General features: G+C 43.8%; 1 long non-coding RNA gene and 1 pseudogene across 1 annotated transcript; one reads left to right on the forward strand and one right to left on the reverse strand.

Moving 5' to 3' along the window:
* LOC148139808 (putative G protein-coupled receptor 139) overlaps positions 1 to 15,959 on the forward strand; it is a 42,315-nt pseudogene extending 26,356 nt beyond the window's left edge.
* Positions 7,253 to 14,739, reverse strand: LOC122559096 (uncharacterized). Its single transcript, XR_015753504.1, has 2 exons — positions 13,795 to 14,739; positions 7,253 to 8,726 (listed from the first exon to the last, which is right to left on the reverse strand). It is a non-coding gene; the product is annotated as an uncharacterized LOC122559096 (long non-coding RNA).
* Positions 15,960 to 16,501: the final 542 nt, after the last annotated feature.

Raw genomic sequence — 16,501 nt, forward strand, 5'->3', positions numbered from 1 at the left:
GGTGGGTCCACTTCGTACTGATCATCTGAATCTCCCCAAATGTTCCCATCCCAATGATCGATATCCCACCGATCCCCGTTATTTAACTGGGCTACAAACGCCCGTACTTGTACCGGGTCCGGGGTTCGAGGGACCTTCCTTTTCTCTTTCCGTTTCTTAGCAGACAGATACATAATAGTTCGTCCTGCTAGTTCAGTTAATGCTGTCAATTCAGCTTTTAACTTCATAATTTCCTGCCTCAACATAGAGGCATCTCCCGAACTGAGTCCCTGCTCATGTTTCAGGAGGGCTAATTCTGCTTCAGCTTTTTGGCGCTTGTCTGACTGTTGTCTACAAGCCGCCGCACAGGCCCACATCCTCCGCTGTACCCCAGGCAATGGGTTCTTCGGCAGGACTGGGATCCTCTCAAGGGTGGACAGCAGCGACCCTGGGGTTCCTACGCCCTCGGCCTCCCAGTTCTCCGGTCGCCCCCCACCATTTCTCAAACAAACTGCCACGCCATGCCACGGCCCATGCCATCCCGGGACGGTCGGGACCTCCACAGTTTGTTCCTCTGGTTTCTTAGCCTTTTTCCAAAGCATTGTTCTGTATCAAAATCTTTCCTCAATTGCGATTGATCCTGCCGGCTACGCCAAAATGTTTTAAAAAAATTCTCAAGGTCAAGGACCAGGCTCGCAGGAAAGTAGTCTGACACAGAACAAACAGCCAAGAGGCGAGTCTGCTAGAATATAAGTGTTTTATTCCCCGCAGCGTCGCCACAACCAGTCTCGTACTTACAACGGGTCTGGTTTATACTCACTCTACGTGTTACCGGAACTGGGAGCCGTCAGTTCTCGTAGAGCGGTTGCCAACAACCCACGCTCGGCGGTTAAACGCAACCCCGGAGCAGACTCTACCGAACTGGAGACTTTTCCAGCTGATATACTCTTTTCCAGATATAAACATTCATGTGAACAGCAGAGCAAGGCTAAAAAACACATTCCATTCTGGTTACATACAGATAAGAAGATTCACATGGGAAGGTGTATAATAAGATTCACACGGGACTAAGCGACACCTTCCATTTTCGGTTAGATTCAGACATGTATTGGGACACAATTTTAACCCTTTCACCACATTCCACTGCTTGGCCCAATACATGTGTTGCATTATGATTCACACATGTATTGGGACATAATTTTACACCACACAAGTTCACCCATCTTATTCTGGATGCTCCTGGTATTGAAGTCGACAGACTTCAACCTACCTTCCTGCTTGCTGCTGCACTCTTGCAATATTGAAAACTTATTTCTGACCTCATTACTCTCAATCTCCTGGACACTGGAATGAAGAGCATTAACAAATATCCCCCGTCTTGATATTGGTACCTCGCTCGTTCAAGAGTAGACAATCCTGTTTTTTGGGGTCCCACCTAACCCAGAATGAGCCTTATTTATCCAGGTATCCAAAACCCTCTCTCCTGCATCATCCCTGTAGCCACATGTTCAACTCCTTTCTCTCTCTCTATTGTTCACCTTGCTATTATGTGTCATGGGCAACAAACCAGAGATAACAACTCTGTTTGTTCTACCTCTAAGCCTCTATCCTAGCTTCCTGAATTTCTGCCTTAAATTCCCAACCCTTTTCCAACCTATGTTGGTAGTGCCCATCTGGACCACAACTTTGGGCTGCTCCCCCTCCCGCTTAAGCATCCCAAAAACACGATCCGAGACATCACAAACCCTAGCACCTGGGAGGCAACCATGGGGAACAGACAGACTCTTTGCCAGACACCTGTGTCCCACGGCTTACCACTGGTAAGTCATACCCCAACAGTATCCAAAACAGTATACTTGTTATTGAACTGTTTCTTGAACGGTCTCTAACAAAACGAACATGGTTTTTGATAAACAGATAAGACTGAAGGTAGACAAGTCAGCATCAACTGATGCACGGTTTTAAGTAGTTGCAGAGTGACTGACAACATTGTTTGTAATAATCCATAGTTCTATGGATTGTTGAGTGTCCCAGCAAATCTGGAGAATGTTTAATGTGGTGCTGATCTTCAAGAAAGGAACAAGACAGAAAGCAAGAACCTATAGGCTATGTAGCCTAAGAATTATTGCTGGTGATCCAATAGTTCCATTATCAAGAAAGGGATTGCAGGACATTTAGAAATGCTTCATGCAATCAGAGTCAACGTGGTTTTGTGGAAGGGAAATTATGTTTTTCCCTGTAAAATATTGTAAAATTTTGTGGGAATTCCCTGAGAAATTAAAAATCAGACTTGATACAAGTGGAAGTGGTAGACAGTGTATTTGGCTTTTCAGATGTTTTCTATAAGGTGTCACAAAATAAAGATGCTGGTGCAAGACAGGAGCTCACAATATGAAGTTTAACATATCAGCATGGAATGAGGATTGGTTGACAAACAGAAGACTGACGTCAGGATTGATGGGTTTTTATCAGATTAAAAAAGATTTATCTACTGGAGTACCATTAATATCAGGCCTATGGCATCAGTTATTTGATATGGCTTGAGGGCTGGAACTGAGTGCAATATATAGCTCAGTTTGTGGATGATGTAAATATATGACCGAAGGCAAGTTGTGATAAGCATTTAAGGAATGTGAAAGGGTGTAGAAAAACAATTAGTAAATGGGAAAATAATTGGCAGTGGAGTATATTGTAATAAAAATGCATGAGATCATACACTTTGGCTCTGAGGACCAAATAGCAGGCTTTTGCTTAACAGAGAAGACTGCAAAAAAAAAAAAGGTTTTGAGGTGCTCCTCTATATGAAATACAAAGTTATTTCATATAGAGCAAGTAACTGGGCTGATTCATGGGATGACAATGTTGGCTTCTCAAGACCAACTCAAGTGGCAATGTGTTCATTCATTGACACAATGATGGGGTGAATTGTAACATCTTGACAATGTGGAAGCAGGCCATGAGGCCCATTCTGACACTCAAGGCAGCATTACATCCTCTACCTGATTCTTGTGACCCTGCATTTCCCATGGCTAACCTACCTTACCTGCACATCTTTGGGCTGTAGGAGGAAACTAGTGCACCCTTACGAAACCTGTTATGAAGTTGAAAGCATGTACTAAACCTTTAAGAGATATTAAATGCTGTTTCAGTCTCAGAGTGTACTGGAAAATTGAAAATATGTAACATTTAGCTGTGAAACAGATACCTAAGTTTTGGTTGTTGTTTTGGCAACAATTCAAGTTTAGTCAATCAGTTTAAATAATACCCAAGGACACTAAAATCCAACTGATATTGAATTTATTGTTTGGCCAACATTGAACCAATGAGACAATCTAATGTTAGGGGTATAAAGATGCAGATATTTTTGAAGTTAGACAGAGAGTAACTGTCATCTGGAGAGAAACTTATTTTCAACAACATTCTCGATCAAAAGGTTATTTTTAAAATATGAAACATCATCACTGTAAAAAGAAAGAAAATGATCCGGAGACATCTTCAGCCGGAAGAAGGGAGAAACCAATGACGACAGCCACTGTGTTTTTGAAATTAAGTTGATACAATATTAAGACACGTTTAATGGAAGAGTATATTGTTATAGAGTTGGAAGTAGATAACAAACAATTAAGAGAAAGGAGCTTAGAGTTGTAAAACATTGTTGTTTATTGTTCACTTTTAAATTTAACGAATAAATTGACCTCTTTTTCTTTAAATAGTGGCATATTGGAGTTCTCTGTCATTCATACTTTAACAGATTACGAGGTGAGGTGAGCTTTTCTAGGTGTTTGCATTAACTAGCAGAAGGGTTCATCGCCATGTTGTAACATTGCACAGACACGGGCAGTATGTGCAAACTCTACACAGACAGTCGAACAAGGGTTGCAGATGCCGTAAGACAGCAGTGCTCAGTAATGAGCCACCATGCCACCCCTAGCAAATAACTAGGTCGATTCATTAGTCTAATGTCTGATATGAAAGGGCTGGCTTTGCAAGAACAACTATTACTGATATTGCTGAAGCATACAAGATGCAGAGGTGGCTTGACAAGGTAAATGGTGAGAAGATGTTTCACTCCTGGATGGAGTCTGGAACTAGGGGCATAGATATAGAACAAAGGGCGTTGATTTAAAACTGTGATACAAGGAAATTTCTTCTCTCTGACAGTAGTGAATGCCTGGAATTTCTTAACCCAAAGAATTTCTGAAAGTATTTACAGATGAGGTGGATGGAATTTTTAGGTATTGGTGAGTTGAGGGATGGAAGGAGTTGACATGAAAGTGCAGTTGAACCCTGGAGCAGATCAGCCATGATCTTATTGAATGGCAGGGCAGGTTTCAGACGCAGAATAACTTACTTCTCTTCCTATTTCTCATATTCTTGTGTTCTCTTATTGAAATGTAACAGTTTATTTTCCACAAAGTCGTGTTGTACAATGTGATTGGTCTTCCAGACTGAGGATTTATTTGAGCTAACCCTGGGTGGGGTATGGGGCTGTATTCACAGTGAATCTGAGTCTGCAGTATGACCCACATCTGGAGTAGAATTTGCAAAGATGGAAAGCCTGGAAAGAGGGATTGTTGCAAGGTGTGTGTGTGTGTGTGTGTCAGTGTCAGTTTTGAAGGACTGAGTGGAACTTCAGGAGGTAGGACTGATAAATATGAGCGGTTTATTTGACTTTTTGACTATTCCACCAGTAAATGAGATCATGACTCATCCCAGCTGCACTTTTCTGTCAATAATCCATTACCCCATTCATTTATCTGTCCGGAACCAAGCTAAGTCATCCTTAAAATAATTTGAAGATGCAGCCACCATAAACTTCTGGGAAAGAGAATTCCCACTTGAATGAATTCCCAATTTGGAATTTCTCCTTATCCCTATTTTGACTAAGGATGAAGGGGTCACTCTTTCCTTTTCTAGTCCCATTCCTCTACTGGTCACAACAAATTAAAAATCTAACAAGGTTTGTGATTTAACCAATCTAACCTAGGACAGGTTCAGCGATAGGAACAAGTCAGGCAGATTCCTTTAGTCAGCCACAAATAACTGGATTATTCCCAAAACAAGCTTCCTCAACAAAGGTGAATGACAACGCATTTAGAGAATACAGCACCCATTGAGTCTCCACCTGACCCACACTCCTCAAGATCTTGTTTGATTCAATAAGATCACCTCGCATTCCAAGGGTAATCCGTTAAACCTTCGTAATATAAGCTCTTCACTACCATAATTAATGTGGTGAAACATCTCTGAACTGCTTAGGGTGGAATTCTCATTTCTCAGATAAGCAGTCAAAAAAAATTGCTCACAGTCCTCCAGATATGTTCTCATGAACTGAGTATAGCTGTCGCAGTACGCCCTTCCTACCCAGTTGATTGAAGGTATAGCTGACAGGTATAACCTTTGTCTGTTTCTATCTTTCAAAAAGTCATCTTCAATTTCTTACAGAGATGAGGAGATTTTTTTTTCCTTTCCTCAGAGTGTTGTGAGACTTTGGAACTCTCTTCCCAGACAGCATTGGAAGAAGAGACATTGAATATTTTCAAGGCACAGGCAGATAGATCCAGGAATAACAACAGACTCAACGATAATCGGGGAGCGGGCAGGAAAGTCCAGAGTGGGGGTAAATGTAACACTCATATGAAATGAAACTGCAGATTGCCAGAAATACAATGGGAAAATAAATGATAACGCAGAGAAAATTTAAAAATGCTAACAGTAATTGAATAAAGTCAAGATAGTTCCAGAGAATTATGGGCCTGCGCTGAGGGTGACCACACCTCGGGAGAGGGGCGAGGTTGAGAAAGCAGACCCACATGGTAACCTCTGTCAGTGTGGAAATTGAACCTTCATTGTTGGTCTCTCTCTGCATCAGAACAGCCATCCAGCTAACTGAGTGGAGACAATGAAACAACTATAGACAGAAATAATCAAAGACAAAGGACAACAGAAATTTTGGTAACAATAAGGTAGCTACATTCACGTAATGCTTAAATTAACAGTTGAAACCAAAAAATGCTCTCTACTAAAAGTTATATTTTTTGATGCAACAATATTTAGAATGATTTGGAGATGCCGGTGTTGGACTGGGGGTGTACAAAGTTAAAAATAACACAACACCAGGTTATAGTCCAATAGGTTTAATTGGAAGCACACTGGTTTTTGGAGCGACGCTCCTTCATCGGGTGACTATCACCTGATGAAGGAGCGGCGCTCCGAAAGCTAGTGTGCTTCCAATTAAACCTGTTGGACTATAACCTGGTGTTGTGTGATTTTTAACAATAGTTAGATGTTGTCTTTGGCTGAATACAATAAGATGAGACAAGTGAAAAAACTAGAATTACTAACAGTGATTGGATAGAGTTAACCATAAAATAAGTGCATATTTTTGATTGGTCTAAGTAAAGTATGCTTAGGATTACATAAAAGTGTAAAGCTGAAGGAATATGTTGTTTTCCAAATCCATCCTCACGACAAATTGCTTCTGAACACATGCTTGAAGAAAACAGTTGCAAAAAGCATCCGAGTGTAGTCTGGCCATTGGCAGAAAACCAGGAGGTGGAATCAGATAGCCATGATTGTATCAAATGGTGAAACAGATATTCAGGGCTAAATGGTCTCATAACTTTAACTGTATATGATTGTCTTTGTGTATTGCATGAATATGTCCTTCCCCTTACAACTGGAGGACTAACATTTTCCAAAATCTGAAAATTGTTCAGAACATTATCTGGTCCATTCTGTAAATGACATGATCCAGAAAATACTAGAAGTGGCATTCTCGAGAACAATCCACAACTGAGATTCTCTGTAACATTTTATAACTGACTTATTACAGAGATGAAAAGAGTTATTTCATTTTCTCAGAGTGTTGTGAGTCTTTAGAACTCTCTTGCCCAGAAAGTAGAATTATTGAGTATTTTTGAGGTACAGACAAATAGATAGATCCACGAATGACAGAATGAATCGCCAAGAGGGAAGGAATGTAGAGGTCAGGACACAATTAGATCAGTCATAATCAAATTAAGGGCTGAATGGCTAACTGTTGTACATTAATGTTTCAAAGTATCATCAGGCAGTTAAAGGGGTGAATACATTTTCCCTGCATTAACATTTCTTCAATACAGAGAATCGACTGAAATTTAGATCAAAAGACAGAAATTTCCAAAATCTGTATGTCTTCAAGGATCTGGAGAGAATCTTTCAGGATGGCAATGTTTTCACATGGTAAATGTTAGAAACGAAAATCGCCTCTCAATAATCGCTCTAAGACAAATTCAGGAAAACAAAGTTTTATTACAAGTCTGCAGAGTTGGGCACTCCTTCAAGAGAAAGAGAGCCCAGAGGCTTACAAAGTTCTCGTTTAAATACAGTATAAGCTCCTCCCCTCTATAGCTCCAAAGAGCCACGAGGTTCACATTTTAAAAGAAATCATTATTTTAAAGTCTGTAACAAATGTCTCCAGACCCTCCCCTCCCTGGCTCTAATGAGCTATAAGGTTCACATTCCTAAATTGTCACGATACTCCAATTTTCACCCTTATCTCAAAGTCCGCAACAAATGTCTTCAGAGTCTCTAGAGTTGTTGTTTTTCTCACCCCGTAGTCTCATTAGTCAAAGACCTATTCTTCTTTGTCTGTCTAGGGTCTTATCAGCAGATGTTTTCTGCATTAATTTGTAACTGATGTCTTCTCGAGTCGTTTCGCTATCCTCAGTCTTATCAGCCAAGGTCTCATTCTTCCCTGTCTGTGTTCATCAATCAATTGCAGCTTGAATTGTTAGACACTATTCTACTTTTAAATATATAAAATGTTAAAATGTTCTAAAGGAAACACAAGCTTTGCACATCTACTTTTGAGTATATAAAATGTTCTAAAGGAAACACAAGCTTTGTCTTTTCTGTGGTTTCTAAAGGAAACACAAGCTTTGTCTTTTCTGTGGTTCAGGCACATCTTAAAGTTCAAACCAAAATCACTTCTCACAATTCCACCCTTTTCTTTCTTTAAGATGTGCCTGACCAAGATAAACCCCCCTTTTCAAGGGCCCGGGAAATCCTATGTCTTTCGCAGTAACATCACTTTAAGTTCCCGCGTCCCATGTTGTGGAACCACCACTGCCTGGAGTCGGGAAATATTTTTCTGAATTAAAAACTGAATACAGGGAGTTAGGCAGGGTAATACGAGAAGAAGAATCATGCCTCCCCCAACCACCAGCAACGCCGTGCGCCACCAGCTACCACCTAGGAGACCATCCCACCATCCGATGCCACTAAGAGGACGCCAAGATTGTACTGGCACATGGGCCAATCTCCTGATTTCATCGGAAATTTTCAGAACCGCTTTACCATTATCGTCAATTTCTAGACAGCAGTTTGTCAGGTTAAATTTCCCGCACACACCCCCCACATACAGGAGTAAACTGATCAATATCCCCACCAATACAGTCCAAGTAGAGTTCATTATTACTGTCTTTTCAGTTTTACCGACAACGGCTTGTCCCCTTGCTCGCATGTCCAGGTGCTTTCTTCTTCAGGCGGAACAGGCCCCTTTATCCTTGATGCGTGGACCCACCCTTTTTCTTTCGTCCGAACAGCTGCTTCAGTTGTTAACAGAACCAGGAACGGTCCTTCCCACCGCGGCTGGAGCTTTTCGGCCTTCCAGGTCTTAACAAGTATCCAATCGCCGGGCTCCACCTTATGCAGGAGGAAGTCGAGCGGCGGAGTCTGAGCCAGGAGACCTTTCCTTCGGAGTTCTGCAAAAGAACGGGATAAGGCCAGTAAATAGGTTCGGATAAATACATCCCCCCCTTGTAGAGTGGGACATCCATCAACCTTACTCCAATACGGTAATCCGAAGAGCATTTCATAGGGGGAAACCCCGACATCTCGGCGAGGTGCTGTACGTATCCTCATTAGGGCAATGGGCAGACACTTTGGCCAGGGTAACTTAGTTTCTAGCATCAGCTTAGTCAATTGGGTCTTGAGCGTGCCATTCATTCTCTCAACTCGACCCGAACTCTGAGGATGCCAGGGTGTGTGGAATTTCCATTGGATGCCCAGGGCATTACAGATCAAATGGTGTAGCTTAGAAATAAAATGTGTCCCGCAATCGGAGTCAATAGATTCCATTATGCCATATCTCGGGATTATGTTCTCTAACAACAGTCGGGCCACGGTTGGTGCATCGTCTTTGGCAGTTGGGAAAGCCTCTACCCAGTGAGTGAAATGGTCTACTATTACTAGCAGATATTTCCATCTCTGTACTGGGGGTAATTCCGTAAAGTCAACTTGGATCCTCTGAAATGGCCTAATCGCTAGGGGCTGACCACCAGCTGGCATAGAACGCATGGTTTTCTGATTAATACGCCGACAAGTGGGGCATCCGACTACCTCTTGTTGGGCTAATGTGTATATCCCCCTGCATACATAGTCTCTCAGGATTGTGTCACACATGGCTTGCACCCCCCAGTGGGTCTGATGGTGTAATCGGTGCAGAATACCCCGGGTGATCTGTTTGTTCAGTACTTGTCTCCCATCAGGAACTGTCCACTTCCCGTTAGTATCTAGCCGGGCACCCAATTGATCCATTTTATCAATCTCCCCCTGGGTGAAGACGGGTTGTTTAGCGAGGCCCTCCCTCAACGGTATTAACGTTAACAATTGGATGGATTTTTCGACCGCTGCCCGCTTGGCTTCCTCGTCTGCCAGCCGGTTTCCCACCGCTTCCGGTGTCGACCCCTTCTGGTGACCGGGTACATGGACTACTGCAAGTTCCGTAGGTAACGCCAGGGCTTCCAACGTTAGGCTGATCATTTGTTCGTGAGCTAATTCCTTTCCCCGGGAAGTTATCAATCCTCGCTCTTTCCAGATTTTCCCGAAAGTATGAACGACTCCGTATGCATACTTTGAGTCAGTATATATGGTCCCCACTTTCCCTTCCAACAGCTTCAGGGCCCTCTGGAGGGCGTACAACTCACAGGATTGGGCTGACCACTTCCCGGGCAGTCGTCCAGACTCAATCGTCCGTTTCGTTGCACCATCTATAACAGCATAGCCACTGTATCGTACTCCACTGATACACCGGGAGGACCCGTCGATATACAGTTCCTGTCCCTCACCCAGCGGGGCTTCTTGCAGGTCCTCTCGGCTTTTGGTCTGCAAGTCCACAAATTCCACACAATCATGCTCCTGTTCCCCGTCTGCAGGACGTCCGTACAGAAACTGGGCTGGGTTGCAACTAAGATCTTTTGCAAAATTGAGATCGTTCCCGGTCATCAAAATCGTCTCATACTTTAGGATGCGAGAGTCTGTTAACCAGCGGTGAGCCTTCTGAGCCAGTATGGCACTAACCGAATGTGGGGAGTATACTGTGATCCTTCCTCCAAAGGTAAGTTTTCGGGCCTCTTCTACTAACATTGCCGTAGCTGCCACTGCCTGTATACAGGTCGGCCATCCACGTGACACAGGGTCTAACATTTTTGACAAAAATGCAACCGGCTGTCGTTTCCCTGCCCGCAGCTGAGTGAGCACACCCTGGGCAATTCCGCCGGCGCTATTAACATATAACTGGAACGGTTCCTTCAGGGTGGGTAAAGCCAATACCGGAGCTCGAATCAGTTTATTTTTAATAATATTAAATCGCTGCTCCTCCTCATCTGACCAGTCCACCTTTTGTCCTTCTTGTCCCAGTTTGTCGTACAAAAATTTTACTAAAGTGGTGTAACTTTCAATCCATATCCGGCAATACCCTACTAGTCCCAGGAATTGTCTGACTTCCTTCTTCGTCCTGGGTATTGGCATACCCGTAATTCCTGATATTCGTTCTGGCGTGATACGGCGGTGCCCCTTACTGACTTGATGGCCCAGATATCTTACTTCTCGCTCCACAAACTGGAGTTTTGTCCTGGAGACGCGTAGACCCTGTTTCCCCAGGAAGTTCAACAGGGCAACGGTGTCTGCTCGTACCTCCTCTTCTCATGGTCCTGAGAGTAAGAGATCATCGACATATTGGAGCAATTGATTCTCCGCGTTACACTGAAATCCTCCTAAGATCTGCTCCAGTATTTGTCCAAACAAATTGGGTGACTCCGTGAATCCCTGCGGCAAGACCGTCCATCTTAACTGTCGCTTTCGTCCTGTGAAGGGATTCTCCCATTCAAAGGCAAAAAGGTTCCGACTTTCTTCGTCAAGGGGGCAACTCCAAAAAGCATCCTTCAGATCTATTACGCTGAACCATTCATGTTCGGGGGGAATTTTACTCATTAACGTGTAGGGATTAGGTACCACCGGGTATCTAGCCTGGACTACTTCATTCAACCCCCGCAGGTCTTGCACCAGCCTATACGTCCCATCCGGCTTTCTCACAGGGAGTATTGGAGTATTGAAAGGGGACATACATTCCTCCAGTAGTCCATCTGTGATTAATCTTTCTATCACAGGTTGTAACCCCTCCCGTCCTTCCATAGCAATCGGGTATTGTTTCCTTCTTACCGGGCCTCTTCCTGGTAACATGGTGATTTGGAGAGGTTTGATGTTTAGACCCCCTCTGTTCCCCTCTCGGTACCATACTTCCGGGTCTATTTGTTGATCATCATCTTCGGTGAGGGCGAACAACCTTACCACCATTTCCCCGTTACTTGGTACCGTTCCGATCCCTAGTTTGACCTGCAAGTCTCTTCCTAACAAATTAAATCCCGCCGATGGCAGTAGAAGGAGGTCTCGTTTAGTAGTTCTGTTTTCATATCCAATTTCCACGTCCTCTACCACTGGGACTTGTAATTTCTGTCCTCCAATTCCAGATACCCCCATAACATTTCCTCCTGCTCGGGTGCCGGGGGGTATTTGGATTATACTTGATCTTTCGGCTCCCTAGTCCACCATAAATGTGATCTCCGATCCTTGGGGCCCTACTTTCAAGTTTACCAGGGGTTCCTGTCGATAGTCCTTTTGCCCCAAGGGTAGGAACCCCCGACCTCCCTAATCTTCCTCCATCAGGGCGTACGACCTCACCTCCCGTTTGTAGCGGGGGCACTCTCGTTTAAAATGTCCCTCTTCATTACAATAGTAACATCTGAGTGTCCTCCTCGTTTCCCTGTCGCGGCCTCGAGTTCCTCCACCCTTCCTTTGTTCCGGCCATGGTTCTCTTTTCCTCTGCTCTTGCCACGACTCTCCCCTTTCCTGTTTCTGCCACGGCTCTCCCATTTCCTTTCTTCCAGCTGTCATTTGTTGCACCGTTTGCATCATTATCTTTGTCGCCTTCCTTTGCTTCTCATCGTCCCTTCTCACAAACACCTTTTGCGCCTCTCGTAGTAATTCACTTAAAGATTTACTATCCCAATCATCCATTTTCTCTAACTTCTTCCGTATGTCAGGCCAGGCCTTTGATACAAACTCTACCCGTATGAGTTGTTGCCCCACGTCCGTCTCAGGGTCCACCCCAGCAAACTGCTGCACATTCTTCCTAATCCTGTCTAGGAAGTCCGTAGGGGTTTCCTCCGGATTTTGATGATTACCAAAGGCCTTGGTAAAATTGTGCCCCTTTGGGGCTGCGTGTCTTATTCCTTTTATCCAATATTCCCGCATGTCTCTCATGTTGCGCCGTCCTCCCTCCGTGTTCTTATCCCACTCGGGGTCGGTGAGGGGAAACTTCTGCTCCCCTCCTTCTCCCCCCTCTCTCTCCCAGACCAAGAGCGCAGCTTGTCGTATCATCTGACGCTCCTGGCTAGAGAACAATGTTTTCATGATGGAACACATCTCTTCCCACGTGTAAGTATTCGGACCCAGGAACTGATCCAATTGTTCAGCAAGTCCCATGGGGTCCTCTAGTAGACCCTTCATCTCCCTCCTGAAATTCCGTACTTCAGTACTCGTCAAGGGAACGTTCACATATCCCGTCCTTCCTTCCTCGCCCCCCATGGGCACTTCCCGGAGTGGATTCATTCTTGCAATCGAGACAGGGTTTTGTCTGTGACCCTTTTCAGCTTGAGATCTGGTCTGTACCCCTGAGGTAGTTTGTGATTCCTCCCCATCTTCTTCCCCTTCCCCTGAATCGTCGTCACCCGAAGGAACATTCTGTGGGGCAGACGGGGTCACGTAGGGCGGCGGTAAGTGATCTAAAGGGTCCCATTCTTTCTGCCCTTTCGAGTCTTTATTAGTTACCTGCATTTGACAAGATATCGTAACCGGCAGCCAACAAAGGGCATAATCACTTTCTTCCAGATTAACATCAGGTTTTGAATTGACATATAAAATGAGGGCTTGCCGGACCCAGTCTTTGTCAGTACCGAATCTAGGCCACCACACTGAGTCGCCCTGAATAGGTTTCTGGGACCACTTTTGACAGTATTTTACCATCTTCCTTTAAGATTTTCCCTTTCTTCCAGCCTGATCCCAATTATTTAGCATTCTCCCTAACGGACTATCGTCAGGTACCCCGGGGTATGTGTTATTGTCCCTGTTTAAGCCTACCTTTCCCTTAATCACCTTAGATCCCTTATTTCCCATTTCCGAGGACTTCGTATTTTTCCCGTGATAATCTATCACAATGTAGCCAATTCCCGGACCTTCAGTCCCGTGATCGCCCAGGTTCCTTTGCAGGCACCCCCGGTCTTTGGATTCCTGTGTCCTACGTCTCTGTGACACAAATCACAGGCACCCCGTAGGTACACGTTCCTCCTCAAACACGGTCTCTGCAAAATCCCTCACAGGCGAGCCCCGGCCTCCAGATTCTTGAGTCCCACGTCTCTGTAGAAAAAAAAATCCACAGGCACCCCGTAGGTACCCAGTCCTCCGGAAACACGGTCCCCGCAAGTTTTGTCTTACCTGGGTTCGGTGCACCGAAATTACTCGATCGTTAACCGTCCCCACTGCCTCGGGTACACCCCTCCTTTGTTTTCCTGAGCCTCCCGGATATCACTCGCTCAAGCCGCGCGGGGCGACAAGCAAGGAATCAGGGACTGCTGAACTCAGCAGGGTGCACCTTCTCCGATATCCTTCCTCAACTCCCCTTGCGGCCGGAGTGTTGATCCCGGATGACGAGCCCCCAAGTTGTTAGAAACGAAAATCGCCTCTCAATAATCGCTCTAAGACAAATTCAGGAAAACAAAGTTTTATTACAAGTCTGCAGAGTTGGGCACTCCTTCAAGAGAAAGAGAGCCCAGAGGCTTACAAAGTTCTCGTTTAAATACAGTATAAGCTCCTCCCCTCTATAGCTCCAAAGAGCCACGAGGTTCACATTTTAAAAGAAATCATTATTTTAAAGTCTGTAACAAATGTCTCCAGACCCTCCCCTCCCTGGCTCTAATGAGCTATAAGGTTCACATTCCTAAATTGTCACGATACTCCAATTTTCACCCTTATCTCAAAGTCCGCAACAAATGTCTTCAGAGTCTCTAGAGTTGTTGTTTTTCTCACCCCGTAGTCTCATTAGTCAAAGACCTATTCTTCTTTGTCTGTCTAGGGTCTTATCAGCAGATGTTTTCTGCATTAATTTGTAACTGATGTCTTCTCGAGTCGTTTCGCTATCCTCAGTCTTATCAGCCAAGGTCTCATTCTTCCCTGTCTGTGTTCATCAATCAATTGCAGCTTGAATTGTTAGACACTATTCTACTTTTAAATATATAAAATGTTAAAATGTTCTAAAGGAAACACAAGCTTTGCACATCTACTTTTGAGTATATAAAATGTTCTAAAGGAAACACAAGCTTTGTCTTTTCTGTGGTTTCTAAAGGAAACACAAGCTTTGTCTTTTCTGTGGTTCAGGCACATCTTAAAGTTCAAACCAAAATCACTTCTCACAGTAAAGAAGTGACCTCTGTCTGCTATCAAGTGATTGGTGCATGGGAATGTTCTAGAATCCATCTGTTCTTATGAACGTGTGTCTGTTTGGGGAGGGAGGGTTTCTTGTGTTTTATATTCCATTTTTGTAATTCAGAACTTGCAAATCGTTAATTTAACTCCAATTATTCCAGTAAATCTCTGAACACAATGACTTATCTAAAAATCTTACTAGGTCGTCAACACAACTTGTAATGTTATCTCCAGGCTGTTGTATAATTTGTTTGACTTCTTTCCCCACAGTTAACGTAGTGACGATCTATGTCCTGCTTTATAAAGATTGTGGATTGTCTCCATGTGTCAGTCGTTACCTGGGGGCCATGGCAGGGGCAGATCTACTGGTCGTTATCCTTGACCTGATAATGCGACACATTCCAATTCTTTATTATGAACAGTTTAACTTCCTGAAGTCCATTCCCCTATGTAATATCCACGCTGTGCTGCTTTATGCAGCCATTGACTGTTCTGTCTGGTTCACCGTCACTTTCACCTTTGATCGATTTGTGGCCATTTGTTGCCAGAGGCTGAAAAGTAAATATTGCAGTGAGAAAACGGCAGCTGTGGTTCTGGGAGCAGTGACTGTGCTGAGCTGTTTAAAGAACATTTTCTGGTATTTTATGCTCACAGCTCGGTATTGGCTGCAGAACCTCCCCTGGTTTTGTGATGTAACAATCAATGTTTATTATTCTCGTGTCTGGGTCACAGTCGAGTTCCTCCATCACATTATAACTCCAGCTCTCCCATTTCTTCTAATTCTGCTGCTTAATGTTTTCACCGTCAGACATATTTTAGTGACCAGCAGAGCCCGCAGGAGACTCCGGGCTCACACCAATGGGGGCAGTCAGTGTGATACAGAAATGCAAAATAGAAAAATATCCATCATTTTACTGTTTGTGATCTCGGCCAATTTCATCCTGTTATGGTCAACTTTAATGTTGTTTTCTATATGGTACCGGATGTCTAATATTGGGTATAACTCGATGTATCTAGATTGGTTTGTAGAGGAATTGGGCTTCATGCTGCAGCTCCTCAGTTGCTGCACAAACACCGCGATTTATGCTGTGACTCAGACTAAATTCAGAGGGCAGCTGAAGAATGTGCTGAAATATCCCTTTACCAAAATCCATCAATCAGTCAAATTCATTCATTAGTCTATCCATTTAGGATTTTCTCATTATAATTCAATCTTTCAGCAATGAAGCAGCTTGTCGCTATGGTAACAGACTGAGGGCCGTACTGGATTTCATGTCTTATCCCACAGGGGGTTACATGGACACATTTCAATGTTTCTGTCAACTCAAGGGCCTATAAGAAAAGGTACCATTCCACTGACTCTATCCACAACCTGAATTTGTAAATCATAAAAATATTCATAAATACATGTGATGAACCTTTTCCTTTGACAAGGTTAGATTGTCCTTGGCTTTTTCCAGAGAGGTTTGGAACAACCTAAGGTTCCATCAAGTCTGAAGTTTAAAATAGTTCACTGGGGCCCTTTTGTTTATATTTAACAGATCATGCTTCAAGCCAAAAGCTTTCAAGTCTTTTAAAAAATAACTGGTATAATCAAGGGGGCGTGGCCAGCTCTTTATGTAATTCTGTAATGGCAGCACAGTGGTTCAGAGGTTAGCACTGCAGCCTCACAGCGATTCCGGCTTCGAGCGACTGTCTGGAGTTTGCACATTCTCCCAGT

The sequence above is a fragment of the Chiloscyllium plagiosum genome, unplaced genomic scaffold (genome assembly GCF_037043375.1).
Source record: "Chiloscyllium plagiosum isolate Xiang-an unplaced genomic scaffold, Cpla_swu_hap1 HiC_scaffold_37, whole genome shotgun sequence".
In the NCBI taxonomy this organism is placed as follows: Eukaryota; Metazoa; Chordata; class Chondrichthyes; order Orectolobiformes; family Hemiscylliidae; genus Chiloscyllium; species Chiloscyllium plagiosum.